Source organism: Camelus ferus, chromosome 11 (genome assembly GCF_009834535.1).
Source record: "Camelus ferus isolate YT-003-E chromosome 11, BCGSAC_Cfer_1.0, whole genome shotgun sequence".
NCBI classification, from domain to species: Eukaryota; Metazoa; Chordata; class Mammalia; order Artiodactyla; family Camelidae; genus Camelus; species Camelus ferus.
Window position 1 is genome coordinate 65,293,247 of NC_045706.1, and position 13,832 is coordinate 65,307,078.

Sequence of the window (13,832 nt, forward strand, 5' to 3'; positions counted from 1 at the left end):
GGGTCGACCTGTACAGTGGAATATTATACAGTCGTTAAAACGGATGAAATGCCAAAACCTGCTACAATGTGAATGAACACTGAAAACTGTGTGCTAAGACAGACACAGAAGGCCACATATTGCATGACTGCCTGAAATGTATGTGAAATACAGGGAAATCTATAGAGACAGAAAGCAGATTCGTGGTTGCCAGGGGCTGGGAAGGGGAGGAACAGAGAATTGACTGCTAATGGGTACAGGGTCTCCTTCCAGGGTGATGAAATGCTCTGGAACCAGACAGAAGTGATGGTTGTGTGGTACTGTGGATGCGGTAAATACACTGAATTGTGCCCTTTGGGATGGTGAATATCATATTAATACCTTAAATACCTTAAAATAAAAAATACTTTTAAAAAGTTTTAAAAATAAGAGGAAGATGGTCTGAGTGATGAGAAAACACTGCCTGGCAAAAGCAGGGTCTCACCTGGGTGATCTCAGGCAGGAGTGCCTCACACTGCCCTCTGCCTGGGCCCTGGGTGACTGGTGCACAAGCCCCACCCTGCAGAGTTCCACCTCTCCAGAGACCCCTCCATCAAGTCCCAGCCTGGGCTCCACCCCCACGCTACCCACTGTTGGTGGGGGAAACCACTCACTGCCCGTCCTTGGTCCATTCCACCTGGGGCATGGGGACCCCTGAGGTCCGACACTCCAGCTCTGCCCCTGGACCAGCCAGGCCCAGCACCTCCTGGGCGGCCCCAGCTCCAAGCACAGAAGGTGAGACGGGGGGGAGAGAAGGGGTGGGGAGTGAAAATGCTCAAACCCTACAAGCCCTGCCTGCCGCAGGGCTTTTGCATGTACAGGTCCCCTGCCTGGTGAGCCTTTCCTCTGCCCACTCAGCCCTCCTGGGAAGCTCCCCCAAGCTCCTGGCTGAAGGGGCCCCTGCTCTGTGCATCCTCAGAGGCCCGCGCTACTCTTCCATAGCACAGAATGCAATAGTAATTACTTAGCTAATGGTGTTACTGTCTCATGTCTGTCCCCATGTCTCTGTGACCACAGGCCCAGGTCTGCCATGGGCCCCTCTGTGCCTCTGGCTCCCAGCAGGCAGTCTCCCCTTTCCCCTGGCCCACCTAAAAGGGTAGTGGCTGCAGCGCCAGGCACCCTTGGGAGGTGTAGGGGCTCAGGACTCACTCACTGAGCACAAGGAGACCAACGTCCCTCTGGGCGGTCCAGGCCTGGTTCTCGGCCCGGCAGGAGTAGAGGCCTGCATTGCCTTCCTGGATCCTGGGAAAGTGGAGGGCCTGGGCCCCGTCCAGGAGGCAGTGGCTGCCCACCTCAGGGATCTGGGCAGAAGAGGCCACAAGGAGCTGATAAGCGGAGTCTGGCCATCCCCCAGCACCAGCAATGAGGAAACTGAGGCCCAGGGATCTGGTTGGTTTCCAGAACCCAGGGCTTCTGATTCCTTGAATAGTGTTGTGTCCTCTCCACCATGCAGCCCTCCATGCTTCATCATAGGACCACAGTTCCCCATAGCCCTGAGCCCCAGTGCATCCCCAAAGACACCTATCACCTGTCACACCTTCCCGCCACACACAGCACAAACAAGAACCCATCCAGAAGGCCTGAGCCCTGTCCAAGTCCCACCCACAGCCCATCCACCCAGGGAACACCCACCAGCTGCCCATCCTCGAGCCACACAATCTCAGGGGCCGGAAACCCGTTTGCGTCACACTCCAGCGTCAAGGACTGCCCAGCCATGCCTGACACGTTGGCCCAGAGCCCATCCTCCTGGATGCTGGGGGCACTTGGGAGCAAGGAGAAGCAGAGAAGCTGTCCCCTCCTCAGGACAGCCACAGCCACAGCCACCGGGACCCCGTCTGGACAAGGCAGCCCCAACTGCCGCCCTTCCCCAGATTCTGAGTCCCAGGATGCCTGCCCCAGCCCCTGATCTGTGCATCAGGAGCCTGTGGTCCCAGGAATGGCCTCAGCAGCCTCGCCTGGGGAACTTGACCTGGTTGTGACCAGGAAATGTGCCCCACTCTGTCTCTGACATTCCACTTTGTAAGATGCGGAAGTCCCCAGGTCCAGCTGGTTCTACACCCAAACTGTTGTCATAGTCACCTGGGAGGGTTCCCCGTGTAGGAATCTCAGAAAGTGGGGTCTAGGTAAGTCTTTGAAACGAACTTCCCAGGCAAGTCATTACATGGCAAGCCACCCGATTAGGAACCATTAAAACTGCTTCTCACCCCTTCCATGAGCCCACGTTAAGGGGAAGTGGTTCCCTCCTTTGGGACAAGCACCATGGATGGGCAGAATATGACCCTCATATGAGCCTCAGGTGGCTTCAGCAGCTTTAATGGGAGATGGGTTTAGGGACCCTAACTGTCATCAGCACTCATTCTTTTTATTTCGTGGGGGGAGGTAATTAGGTTTCTTTCTTTATTTTAATGGAGGTACTGGGGATTGAACCCATACATGCTAAGCACACGCTCTACCACTGAGCTCTACCCCTCCCCCCATCAGTGCTCATTCTAAAATGAATTCACTACTAGACCATTTAAAAGGACATTTAAGGAGTTCCATGTTCTCCTTCACTGTCTCCGTGGGGGTCTCTCTGGGGAAGGGGATGCCCACGGAACCTGCCACTCTCCCAGCACCCTCAAGCCCTCCGGACAGGCACTGGGGGCAGGGACCCGCAGCCGTCCCTGCAGAGAGCCTTCAGGCCGAGGAGCTGGGAATGCCACACCTAGGCATCCCGGGGTACCAGCGGGAGGTGTGTACAGGCCATCCCCCCAGCTCTAGGGTCCCCGCTCACCGTGGACCACCAGCTTGGCTCGCCTGGGTGCAGAGCCTGCCTCATTGGTGGCCTGGCACTCGTAGTCTCTGCCATCGGCGGGAGAGACAGAGGCCAGGAACAGAGAGCCTTCATCCAGCACCGCCAGACCCAGACGGCCACGCAGAGGCTCCAAGGATGGGCCCTTCCGCCACATGACCTGCAGCTTGGGTGTCCCTGGCAGGGCACAGAGTCATCAACATGAACACCTTGTCCGCTTCCCTCTCCACACGCACACTGCCCCACTCCTTGTGTAAATGTCACTGACCCTGCGTTGGGGAGGGGGGGTCCCAGGTACCTCCTAGCCCCACAGGCTGGAGGAGTGGCCCTCAGAACTGCAGGTGCCCACACACCGGCCACCTTCCCACCCAGCACTGCGTGTCCATACGGCCTCCCAGAGCCCCGGCGGGTCACAGGCATGGGGGCCAGGGACTTTCCTGGTTCCCTTCTCAGGGGCCCCATCTCATCTGGAATTGCCCCCACCAGCACTCCCAATCCCCTCACCGGCCCTGGGCTTTCTTTTCTTTACCCATCACCTCCAACTTTCTAACATACATAAGATGTACTTCTTTTTTTTTTTTTTTTGTCTATTGTCCAGCTCCCCAACAAGGGCAGGGCTTTTGCTTTGCTCCCTCCTGCACGCCCAGCCGCAAGCCCAGTGCCTGGCACGCAGTAGGTGCCACATGAATGTACAAGCCTGCCATGCTCAGCACCCGTACTGTCCCATCGGATCAACGCATAGACACAAGTTCTGGCACCGCTGACGACAGATGCCCGGCCCCACTGTGAGCACCACAGTCCTCCTGGAGGCCCTTCTCCAACATTCCTCACGTCGGACTGTCCAGCATCTGGCTCTGCCACCAGACCGTCATCTCATCTGGCCTGGCACACAGTGGGTACACAATGAACAGCTGCCCCAGTGGGCCTGGGCACACAGTAGGTCCTCTGATCGGTGCTGAAGAAATGACCCAGGCTTCCAAGCGGCACACATCCCTGTGAGGCCTGGTGCCTAGTGGTCACAGCAAGGCTCGGGGTTCTGGGAGCCCCAGCTCTGCAGACTTGCTGAGTGACCTCAGGACAAGGGCCGCCCTTACCCACAGCTCCGTCCTCTCGGCCCACACCTGCCTTCCTACCTCCACTGGCACCAAGCAGGAGGGGAGCCTGCAGCTCCTCCATCACCCCATCGACGTCCACTGCCACCACTAGTCAGCGGGACTCTCAATCACTGCTAGTACCAATGATCATTAACAACCCCCCCTTTATCTGCCGTCTCCCCTGGCAGCAAGGTGCTCTTTGTAAACACACACTCTCTCTTTGCTTCACTTGCTCTTTTATCTGTTCAGCCACAGAGGGGGAAAGGTGGTGGGAGGAAGGGGTGGGCCACCCCATTGTGGGCGGGGCAAGATTACGATGCAGCACATCCAAGGCATCCTGGGCGTGGTCTCGTTCAGGAGGGCCCCTGCCCCACCCACCATGTGGACTGCTCCGCCCTAAGTGCTGGGGAAGCTGCACTGTGGCCCTGAGGGGAAGGGAGGCCTGTGGCCACCAGAGCTCTGGGATCTCTAGGCTTCTTAATCCTCCGTATCTGTTTTCCCATAGACTCCTCTGCCATTTCCTCTGTGCCTGCTTAGGATGCCTGCCCGAGTGTTCCACTGCCAGGGACCTGCTCCCCACCATGGGGACACGCAGGTGAACACACACACACACCACCCACAAACACACTCATGCCCCCCTAGCTCCTCAGCTTCTCCAGAGGGCCCAGCCCATCCTCCCACCACCAAGGATCAAGACTGCTGGCCTAGAGGGGCACTGAGTTTTGAATGCTGAGACTTTTATTTTTAAATCAATTTAAAACATCTATCCCCTAAAGGAGCTGTAACACAGAACTGCCCCGAAGCTCTGAGATGGGAAGACTCCAGGGGACTGAGGGCTATCCCTGGAAATCACTCACCTCACCGCCCCACTCCCATTTTACAGGGGCCAAGAGAGGAGCAATGATTGCCCCAAATCACCAGCAAGTTGGTGGTCAGGCTCCTGACCTCTGTCCCGCCCCACAAGGAGGAGGTGGGTGGTGCCATGCCCTGCAGGTACCAGGGCTCCCACATCCAGGCCCTGGTGCCATGCCCTGCAGGTACCAGGGCTCCCACATCCAGGCCCTGGGCTCTGGTCTTTCTCCTTTTGCACTCACAGCCCTCCGAGTCCAAGGTCACATGGCTGGTGGTTGGTGCCCAACACTGCCCACCAGGCAGCCACCTACTTGAAAGGGAAAAGGCCAGGGGCAGCCTGGGGGGCAGGCGCTGGCTGGGATGAGGCAGTGTTATCAGAGGACTTGGGTTATGCCGACCTGGCTGAAGTCTGGCCCAGAGGACAGGCCCCTGGCTGACCAGATATGACGTTAGAGTTGTAGGCAGCCATGGGGCAAGCAGGGCAGGAGACCCAGGCCGGTGGTCCCACCTCCCACCTCCAATCTCCTAAGAGTGCCTTGTTTGCTGTTACCAGAGACTGGTCAAAGGCGGGACAACTGCCCCTCCAGGTGGGCAGCTCTGCATAAGGGAGCCCACCTGGCTCCCCGGGCTCCCACCTCAGTGCCTGCCTCCCACCTGCCTCTCCCTCAGTCTGCTCTAGGGACTTCCCTGGGCCCCGTGGCATGAGGAAGTGCAGCTGAGACTAGAACCGGCTCTCCTGACTCCTGCCAGACTTTTCTGTAAGCGGCCACTTGCCCCTTAGACACCCAGACACCTGCCCTGCTAGAAAGTGCCACCCATGCGGTGGCGGTGGTGGTGGGAGGTGGGCACAGCACATCCTCTCACCAGTCATAGAAGAGCCCAACTCGGGCAGGCAGCGGGATCCGCTGGGAGGTTTTACAGAAAGGTAGCATCATCCGGTTAACACACTTTCCTGAGCCCCTACTATGTGCCAGGCATGATGCCGGGACCTAAAACTCCTGTTGTCCACTGGGCCTTCACAGCAGCCCTGTGTGGAGAGATGGGTGTGTCCCCACTGTACAGCTGGGAAAACTGAGGCTCAGAAAAGAGATGGGAACTGCCCCGAGGTACACAGCCTGGGAGGATCGAAGCAGGTTTCAGTGCTGGGCAGTTGACCGAGGGGTGGCTCTCTCAGCCCCACACTGTGCTGAAGCCTCAAAGGGCTGGTTTGCCCAGGACCATGTGAATCATCCTCTGTGAGAAAGTCTGGGGCTTGAGGACAGGCAGGGGCCACCAGGCATTGATCCTAGGACACTTGGGCCTTCCTCTGCCCCCTCATCAGGTGCAGAGGGGCCCAGGGCTTAACGGGCACTCAGGGCTGAGGTCAGAGCACACCATCCTTTGTGAGTCACCTTCTGGCTGTGTGACCTCAGGCAAGCTGCTTAACCCCTCTGGGCTTAAATTGCCCCTAATAAAAAAAACACCAATGTTAATGCTAATACCCATCCTATAGGGTTATTGATGGGAAGTACCTGGTGTGGCCCTGGATAAGAGTGAGGAACCCTCACACCCATATGCACTGCCCCCAGTGTGTGACCCAAGGTGCTGGAATGTGGGTGGGTCTCCTGCCCCACCCAGCCTGCCCGGGGCCCAGCCTCACCTCTGGCAGGACACGGCAGGTTGGCATTCTCTGCTGCTACTATCTCCAGCAGCCCGCTGGTCTCATCAGCCTCCCAGTGCGGCGGCTCTGACGTGAGGTGATGTGGCCGCACTCACATCCCCGAGCCCCAAGCTTGAGGCTCCCCCCAGGAGCCCAGGGCCAGTGGACAGGGCATTCTCCTCTAGAACCCCAGCTGCACCAGCTCACCTCCTGCATAGTGGCCCATGGAGCAGCCACCAGGGCCACGCACGACCCCCACGGGCTAGGGGGGCTGAGCTTGGGCGTCGTCCTTCCCTGCACTCCCCTCATGAGTTTCAAATTCCTAAAGGTGACAACGCTAGCACCACAGATGCAGAACTTCCCGTGCACCAGGCACTTTACACGCATGCTCTCACTGACCCCGCACATATTACTGGACACATTTTGTAGGGTCAGAGAGTGTAAGCGACTGGCCTGTGGTTGTCCAGCTGGAAAGTGGGAGAAGTTGGACCTGGGCCCAGGCGCCTGCAGCCCACACCAAGGACGGAGTCCCCCAGGGGCTGGCGAAAGCTGCCTGACACCAGACGGCCCCCCAGGGGTTGGGGGCTGGGGGCTGGGAGGAGGGAAGGTGTCCAGCAGCTCAGAAACCCAGGCTGCTGTTGAGGGGAGGTGGAGAGGGGTATAGGAGACTCACCCAGCACCCTGAGCTCCAGCTCCCAGGCGTCCACCCCGGCCCTGCTGGAGGCCTCACAGCGGTATGTCCTGGCGTCAGAGGTTTGGATGGCTGGGAAGTGGACGGAGCCCTCGGGCCCCCCGCCCCGCAGGTCCACCCCATCCTTGGTCCAAGTCAGCCACACAGTTCAGGTCTAGAGCGTCTCCCACCAGCACTTTCAGGGCCCGCGGGCCCGGCTGCACCTGGCGGGGCACTGACAGGGCCACAGGGAGGGCTGTCAAGGCAGAGGGCCGGGTGGGGGTCCCAGAGCCCAGACCCATGGGGAAGGCCAGGCCTGCCACAGGGCTCCCTCGACCCCTGGATGTCGCCAACAGGCAGAAATCATCCTGGGGGAAAATCCAAGGCTGACTATTTCTTGTTTTGTCAGAAAAAGACAGTGGGGGCCCCCCATGTGAATCTCCCCAAGAGTGAGTAATTTCAGCCTTTTGCGTGAACACACGGGCTCTCATCAAAGAGTCGCTCCTCCGTGCTCAGCCCCAGTCCCACCCCCAGCCCGCTTATACCATTTGAGAACTACCAGCTGGGAACCACCCAGCTCACTGTTGGATGGGGACACTGAGGCCCAGAGGGCAGCGGGACTGACTCAGCATGGGGGGTGGGGGTGGGGGGCAGCATGCACAGAAGGGGAGGTTCAAATCCCAGCCCTGCCCCTCACCCGAGCCTCAGTTTCCCCTCCTCACAAAGCCGCCCCTGGATAAAGGGAGATGTAGCAGTTGAGTCACCAGCACGGGGTCTGGCCCACAGTGGTGCCAAAAATGTTGCCGCTAGACTCACTCTTTCCCTTCCCTGGGGTGGGAGGAGGGTGGGTTTTGTTTCTTCTGCATTTGTGTTTCCTAGTCACTTTCCCATCATGCATCTCATTTGGTCCTTCCTATGGGGTGGGTGATGCCATGCCCATTTTGCGGATGAAGAAACTGAGTCTCAGAAAGGTTGTCGCTTGACCAAAGTCACCCACTCCATCAGCTGATAGGAGCTGGAGCAGCCCAAAGCCTGGGTCTGTGTGACCAGGTGGCTTCCCGTGGGGCCAGACTGAGGGAGTCCGGAAGAAGTCTCGGAGACAGGGACAAGTGTCCTGGGCCCTGGGAGGAAGCTAGCCCTTTACCTCCCCAGCTTCAGAGGAGGAGCCCAAAGACCACCCATGGGAACCTGGCCCCTGGACAGAGGTTGGCTCCCCTACCCTGAGCCCCGAGCGAGCCTCACTGTCCAAGAGCGCAAGGGTGTACACACCCTACCCACCACTCCACTACCAACGCTTGCTGAAAACGAGAACAGTTTCCACTGTACTGAGTGCCTGATGCCATTGATACCCCTCTGACAGCTATGGCATAGGCATTATTGCCCCCACTTTACAGAAGAGGAAACCAAAGCTCAGAGATGCCAAGCAGCTGGCCTAAAGCCACACAGCCAGTTGGTGGCAGAGTCAGCATTCAGACCCAGCTCTGCTGACTCAGGCCCTCGTCATCACCAGCCGCCCTGCTTCCTTTTCTCCCATATGCTTATGCAAACCCACAGCAAAGCTTTGAGCCCCTCCATCTCTGAACCTTCTCTGTAAAATGGGGAGTGAGCTTAGATCAGGGGTCAGCTTTTTGTGTAAAGGGCCAGATAGTAAATATTTTAGGCCTTGCAGGCCAGATGGTCTGTCTCAGCTACTCAACCCTGCCATCACGGCAGCCACAGACAACACGTAACTGAACACGTGTGGTGGCAATCCAATAGAACTCATATTTATGGACACTGAAACTTGAATTTCATGTAATTTTCACATGTTACAAAATATTGTTTGTCTTTTCTTCCTGAAACATTTAAAAATGAAGACATCATTCTCCACTGAAAACAGTGGGTAGGCCACAGGTGGCTAAGGGCGGAGGCCAGCTGACCCCCGTCTTAGGTGATTCCTCGGGGCTAGTGGAGGATAAGCCCCCACCTCTGTGGCGGAGTGACCCCACTGGCTGCTTCTGTGCATGAGATCTGGACACATAGGTGAACGCCCACTCCTGGGCCCGCCCTAAGCTAAGACCAGAACCCCCTTCGTGGGACCTCCTCTCGACCTCCAAGTCCCCACAGACACTGGGCCCTGCCCTCTGTTCTCAGGGGGCCTCTGAACAGCCTCTCCAGGCCCAACCAAGGGGTACAGGAGAGGGAGAGAAGAGGGGTGAGGAGGAGGAGAGACAGTGCTTGAGAAAGACAGGAAATAGGGTTGCCAGAGGAAACACTGGAGGGCCAGGAAGAGGTGACAGCCTGGCATGGAGATGGGGAGGGGCACTGAGAGGCCAAAAAGAGGCTGGGGTGCGTGAAGGGTGCTACCAGCTCAGGCCCTACCTTGCACCCTGAGGATGTAGTTCTGAATGGCAGATCCCACAGGGTTCCTGGCTGTGCATTCATAGAGGCCACTGTCACTGACCTAGGCCTGGGTCAGACGCAGGGAGCCCGATAGGAGGAGGTGATGCCTGCGGGAATGAGGGGCACTGGTGAGACCCCAAACAACCCCACCTTTGCTGGAAAGGCCTCAAAACCCAACTTGAACCAGCCGCCTCCTCCAGGAAGCCTGCTGGGAGTGTGGCAGCATCCACCACCCAGCATTCACTCCTCCTCCTGCCCTGCCTCCACTTCCCCAGACCACCAGGCCAAAGCCAGGTCCATTCCAACTGATGTAACAGATAAAGAGCACTGGACTAGGAGTCCACTGGGTTGGGTCTGACCTTGAACCCTTCTGAGCCAGGTAAAGCAAGTCCCTTCACCTCTTGGAACCCCCATTTCCTCATCTGTAAAATGGACACACACAGAGGGCCTGTGACTGGGGATGGTGAACAGATTCCACGTGGGCTCAGCCCAGGGCCTGGCACTTGGTCATCAGAAACTCCCCCTCCTCTAATGCACAAGCCTGCAGTTCCTCCACCCTGCTCTGAGAGGGGGCATAAGGTCTTGTTTGAAGACCCCTCCCACAGCTTCCATGGTGAAGCTGCAGCCCAGAGGCCTTCTGTGTTAACGTGCCAGGGCCAGGCGGACTCTGAATCCAGTGCTCTTTGGTGTCCTGTTGTCCAGCGCTGTGTTGGGCCCTCAGGAAGAAGCAGTCCATCACTGCCCTCCCCAATCCAGCCCACCCTGCTGAAGTCACCTGAACATCCCACAGGGATCTAGGACCCCCAACCAGGCTCCTGCAGCTGGGCTGGACTCCAGGGGGCCCCTGCAGACAAGATGTCACCACTCCATATGTGCTGGCTCTGTGTCGCCCTGCCCCCCTTGAACTGGGAGGGCAGCTGTGGCCACTGGCTCCGGCTGGCCCTAAGCACAAGCAGCCAGCACGGAGGTGGGGGAACCCAAGGGCCCCGCAGCCTGTGCTCATCAGGGTATAGCTGGGCTCCAGTCCTGCTCCCACTCCCTTCTCCCCTGAGTCTCAGGTTCCTCCTCCACAAATGGGGCTGACAGGAGCCCCCATCTCCCGAGCAGCTGCAAGCAAAGTGCTGGGCATGAGCTCCTCAGACAGGTCAACGTTGCTGGCCATTTACTCTCTGTGCAACTTCAGGCAACTAGCTTTGCCCTGCTGGTCCTGTCTCCCCATCTGCCAAGAGGGGTCATAATCCCCCTGCTCAGCAGCCCCCCCTCCAGTTTGCCCTGAGCACCCAGCAGGCACCTGGAGCAAGTTCTCTGAGGACAGTTGTACATGATACACTGGGTAGTGGTCTCTAAAGCCCAGGCACTGGGCTGAACCAACTGGGTCTGACCCTGTTCTGCCATGTGCTTGCTGTGTGAGGTTGGGCAAGTTACTTAACCTCTCTGTGCTTCGGTTTTCTCCTCTTCAGAAAAAGAGACTACTGTGGTACTTATCCTTCATAAGGTTGTCCAGCGAACCGAAAGACCTAATTCACAGCATGGTGCCTGGAACAGAGAGGTACTTAACAGAGGTCAGCTGTTACCACGGTGATGACACTGCATCCATAACAATATGCAGTGCAGTTTTGCATTAAAACTCCTATGTAAGTGGCATCATGTGTATGTATGTGGGTCTAACCCATTCATTTTTCACTGTTGTATAGTAGTCTTTTGTGTATCATACTACCATTTATTAATTTGCTCCCTTTTTGGTGAACATTTAAACATTTAGAGTTTTTTCTTTCTTCCCTCCCTCCCTCCCTCTTTTCATTCATTTGTTCGTTCTTTCTATTACCACCAGAGCTCTCTGCACACTGATGTATGTGCCCCCCATGCACAGGAGCGGGACTCCTGGCCACAGGCTCACGCACCATCAGCGCTCACAGGTAGAGACTCCATCGTTGCCCCTTGCAGGGCAGGGCTTTATCAGAACCTTCCAGCTGTATGTGAAACATGCAAACTCCTAGGCCCCACCAGAGACTCTGACTTGGGGGGAGACTGGAAGTGGGGTTCTACCAAGGCGCCAGGTAGCTCTGACACAGGTGGTCAGGGGACCACCCCTTGGGAACACTGCCCCAGGCCACAGGGAGGGGCCCCCGTCCCGAGAAGCAGCCCAGCGGAGCAGGTGGAAGCAGGGCTGTGACAGCAAGTAGCCTCTGTGTGCCGCCATTTGGCCTCTTGTAGGCTGCTCTGAGGCCAAGGACTCCATCTCCCTAAACCTCCATGTCCGCATCTGGGGTCACAGGAGACAGTACATATGCAGTTACATGATGCGCACAAAGCCCACCGTGCCTGGGACACACTAAGTGCTCAATAAACGGCCCTGCTGTTAGTAAAATCCCTGCCCCACTCAACGTGTCTGTGTGCCCGGCCCCCCAGGCCCCAACCAGCTAGGCAGCCCTAAGTAGTTCCCTTAATCTGTCAAAGTGGAAGAAAAAGGGGGAAGATGTTTATTTGTCTCAGTGACAAGTAAACATTTCCCCTGCTTGGCTCCACTCCCCCAGCTTGGCTTTACTCATCCACAGTTCCTTTTTGTTTTTGTTTTTTTTTAAGTTAAATAATGTTGACAATCACCAAATACGAGCCAAATCAGTTTGAGGCTGAAGCATACACATTCAATCACACTCGGGGGAAGGGACACAGTTACTTCCTTCGGTGACTTTGCTTCAAACCTTGACTAGCCCAGCAGGGACACGTGGGTCAGCTGAAAGAGGTCTAGGCTGGGCACCAGAGTTCGGGATCTGAGATCCAGTTTGGCTATATGCTGTGCAACTCCAGGCGGGCCAGTCGGTGTCTCTGAACTCGTTTCTTCATATTTGAAAAGGCAGCTCTGGACACTTGATCTCAGAGTTTGCTGTCTAGTTTTTCTAAGAACTTTAGAGACCACAGAACCCCTTGCTCCCTCCCTCACCTAGCCCTTAAAAGGATAGGAAGGTGAAGTTTCTGGGGAAAAAAAAAATGAAAGAAACTTCCAAAAGTGGAAACAATTCTCAACAATAAAATTAGGCATCTTGTCTTCTTGTGATGAGCCACACGTCATTTCCTAAAAAGGAAATGCTGCTCACTACACCCAAAGGAGGCAATGGAAAGGGAGACCCATCTTACAGATGGACAAGCTGAGGCCTGCAGAGCCCTCACCACACCGGCTCGTGTCACCTGCGGGCCCCAAGAAGACACATCCCCTTCTGTCTTATTTGCCTTTGCATCCCCAGAACCTAGCCCAGACCTGGCACAGAGCAAATCCCACTCGGATGAGATGTCAGGAAAAAATAAAGCAGCTGCCATGGGCCCATGGGGCCTGCGGGACAGGACCTGAAGTCCTGGGGTTTCCAGGACAGCCCTTCTGTCCCCTATGCCCTGCTCTCTCTCCACAGCCCAAGACTCCTCGAGGTTTGGGGGCTGCAGAAGTGGGAGGGGAGGTGAGGGCAGGAGAGAGGTGGGAGGAACTGGGGAGGGCCATGTGCGTGTGGTGCCATTAGCAGCAGCCTCTCCAGCACTGTGAGAGCAGCCAGATGGCTCTGTGTGGCGCCCAGATGAAAAGACAGAAAGGTTTGAGGGGAATTTCCTGTTCATGACATCCACTGGGCTCGAGCTTCACTGTAAGTTCACGCAGCCATGCAGATGGTGGGGGGTGCTGGGGGAGATTCAGGAGTGGTCCACTTACCCTGCCAGGTCCCCCGGGTCCCGTGAGCTCCAAGGGGGACATACCTGCCCAGAGAGGCCAAAGGGCATCTGATAGAAAGTGCAAATCCTCAGGCTGCACCTTCGCAGCAACCCAGCTTGGGCTCACCTCTCAAGCTCCTCTGTGGCTCAGGTCTCTAAAGTTCCACCCCTGCTGCCCCAGGTGGATCCCTGCTCTCTGTTTCATGCTCCTGGAGCCACTGGGGCATTTGTCATATCTGTAATCACCTGTCACCATCTGATGGCTCCATGAGGGGCAGAGCCAGGTGTGCCCAGGTTCCTGCCGTGTCCCCAGCCCTTAGCACAGGCACTGCCCCCATAGACGCCTTCCCCCATAGACGCCTTCCCTGATGAATCCAGGCAGGTTACACTTCCCCTGCTCTGAGTTCCCTGGAGCCCAGTTCAGCTAAATGCTCCTTCATTCATTCACTCACTCATTCACTCATTTGACAAAGAGCCACGGGGTTCAAGGTGGCCCGGCTGCCGCTGGGGTGGAGGAAATGCTCCCTGTCCTCAGGCTGCTTAGAATCTGGGTGGTGCGTCTGCACCCAGTCCCTCCTGCTGTGTCCCGTGCTCATCCTGCTGCCCCCGTTTCTAAAGAGCACATCCAACCTCCCTGGGCAGCAGAGCCTTCCGGGAGGAGGGTCAGTGGCTGTTGAATGAACAGCGCCCCCT

At 57.0% G+C, this 13,832-nt stretch overlaps 1 pseudogene; it reads right to left on the bottom strand.

The window, feature by feature from the left end:
• Nucleotides 1-628: 628 nt before the first annotated feature.
• The window catches only part of LOC102504903, a 35,372-nt pseudogene continuing 22,168 nt past the window's right edge, over nucleotides 629-13,832 (bottom strand).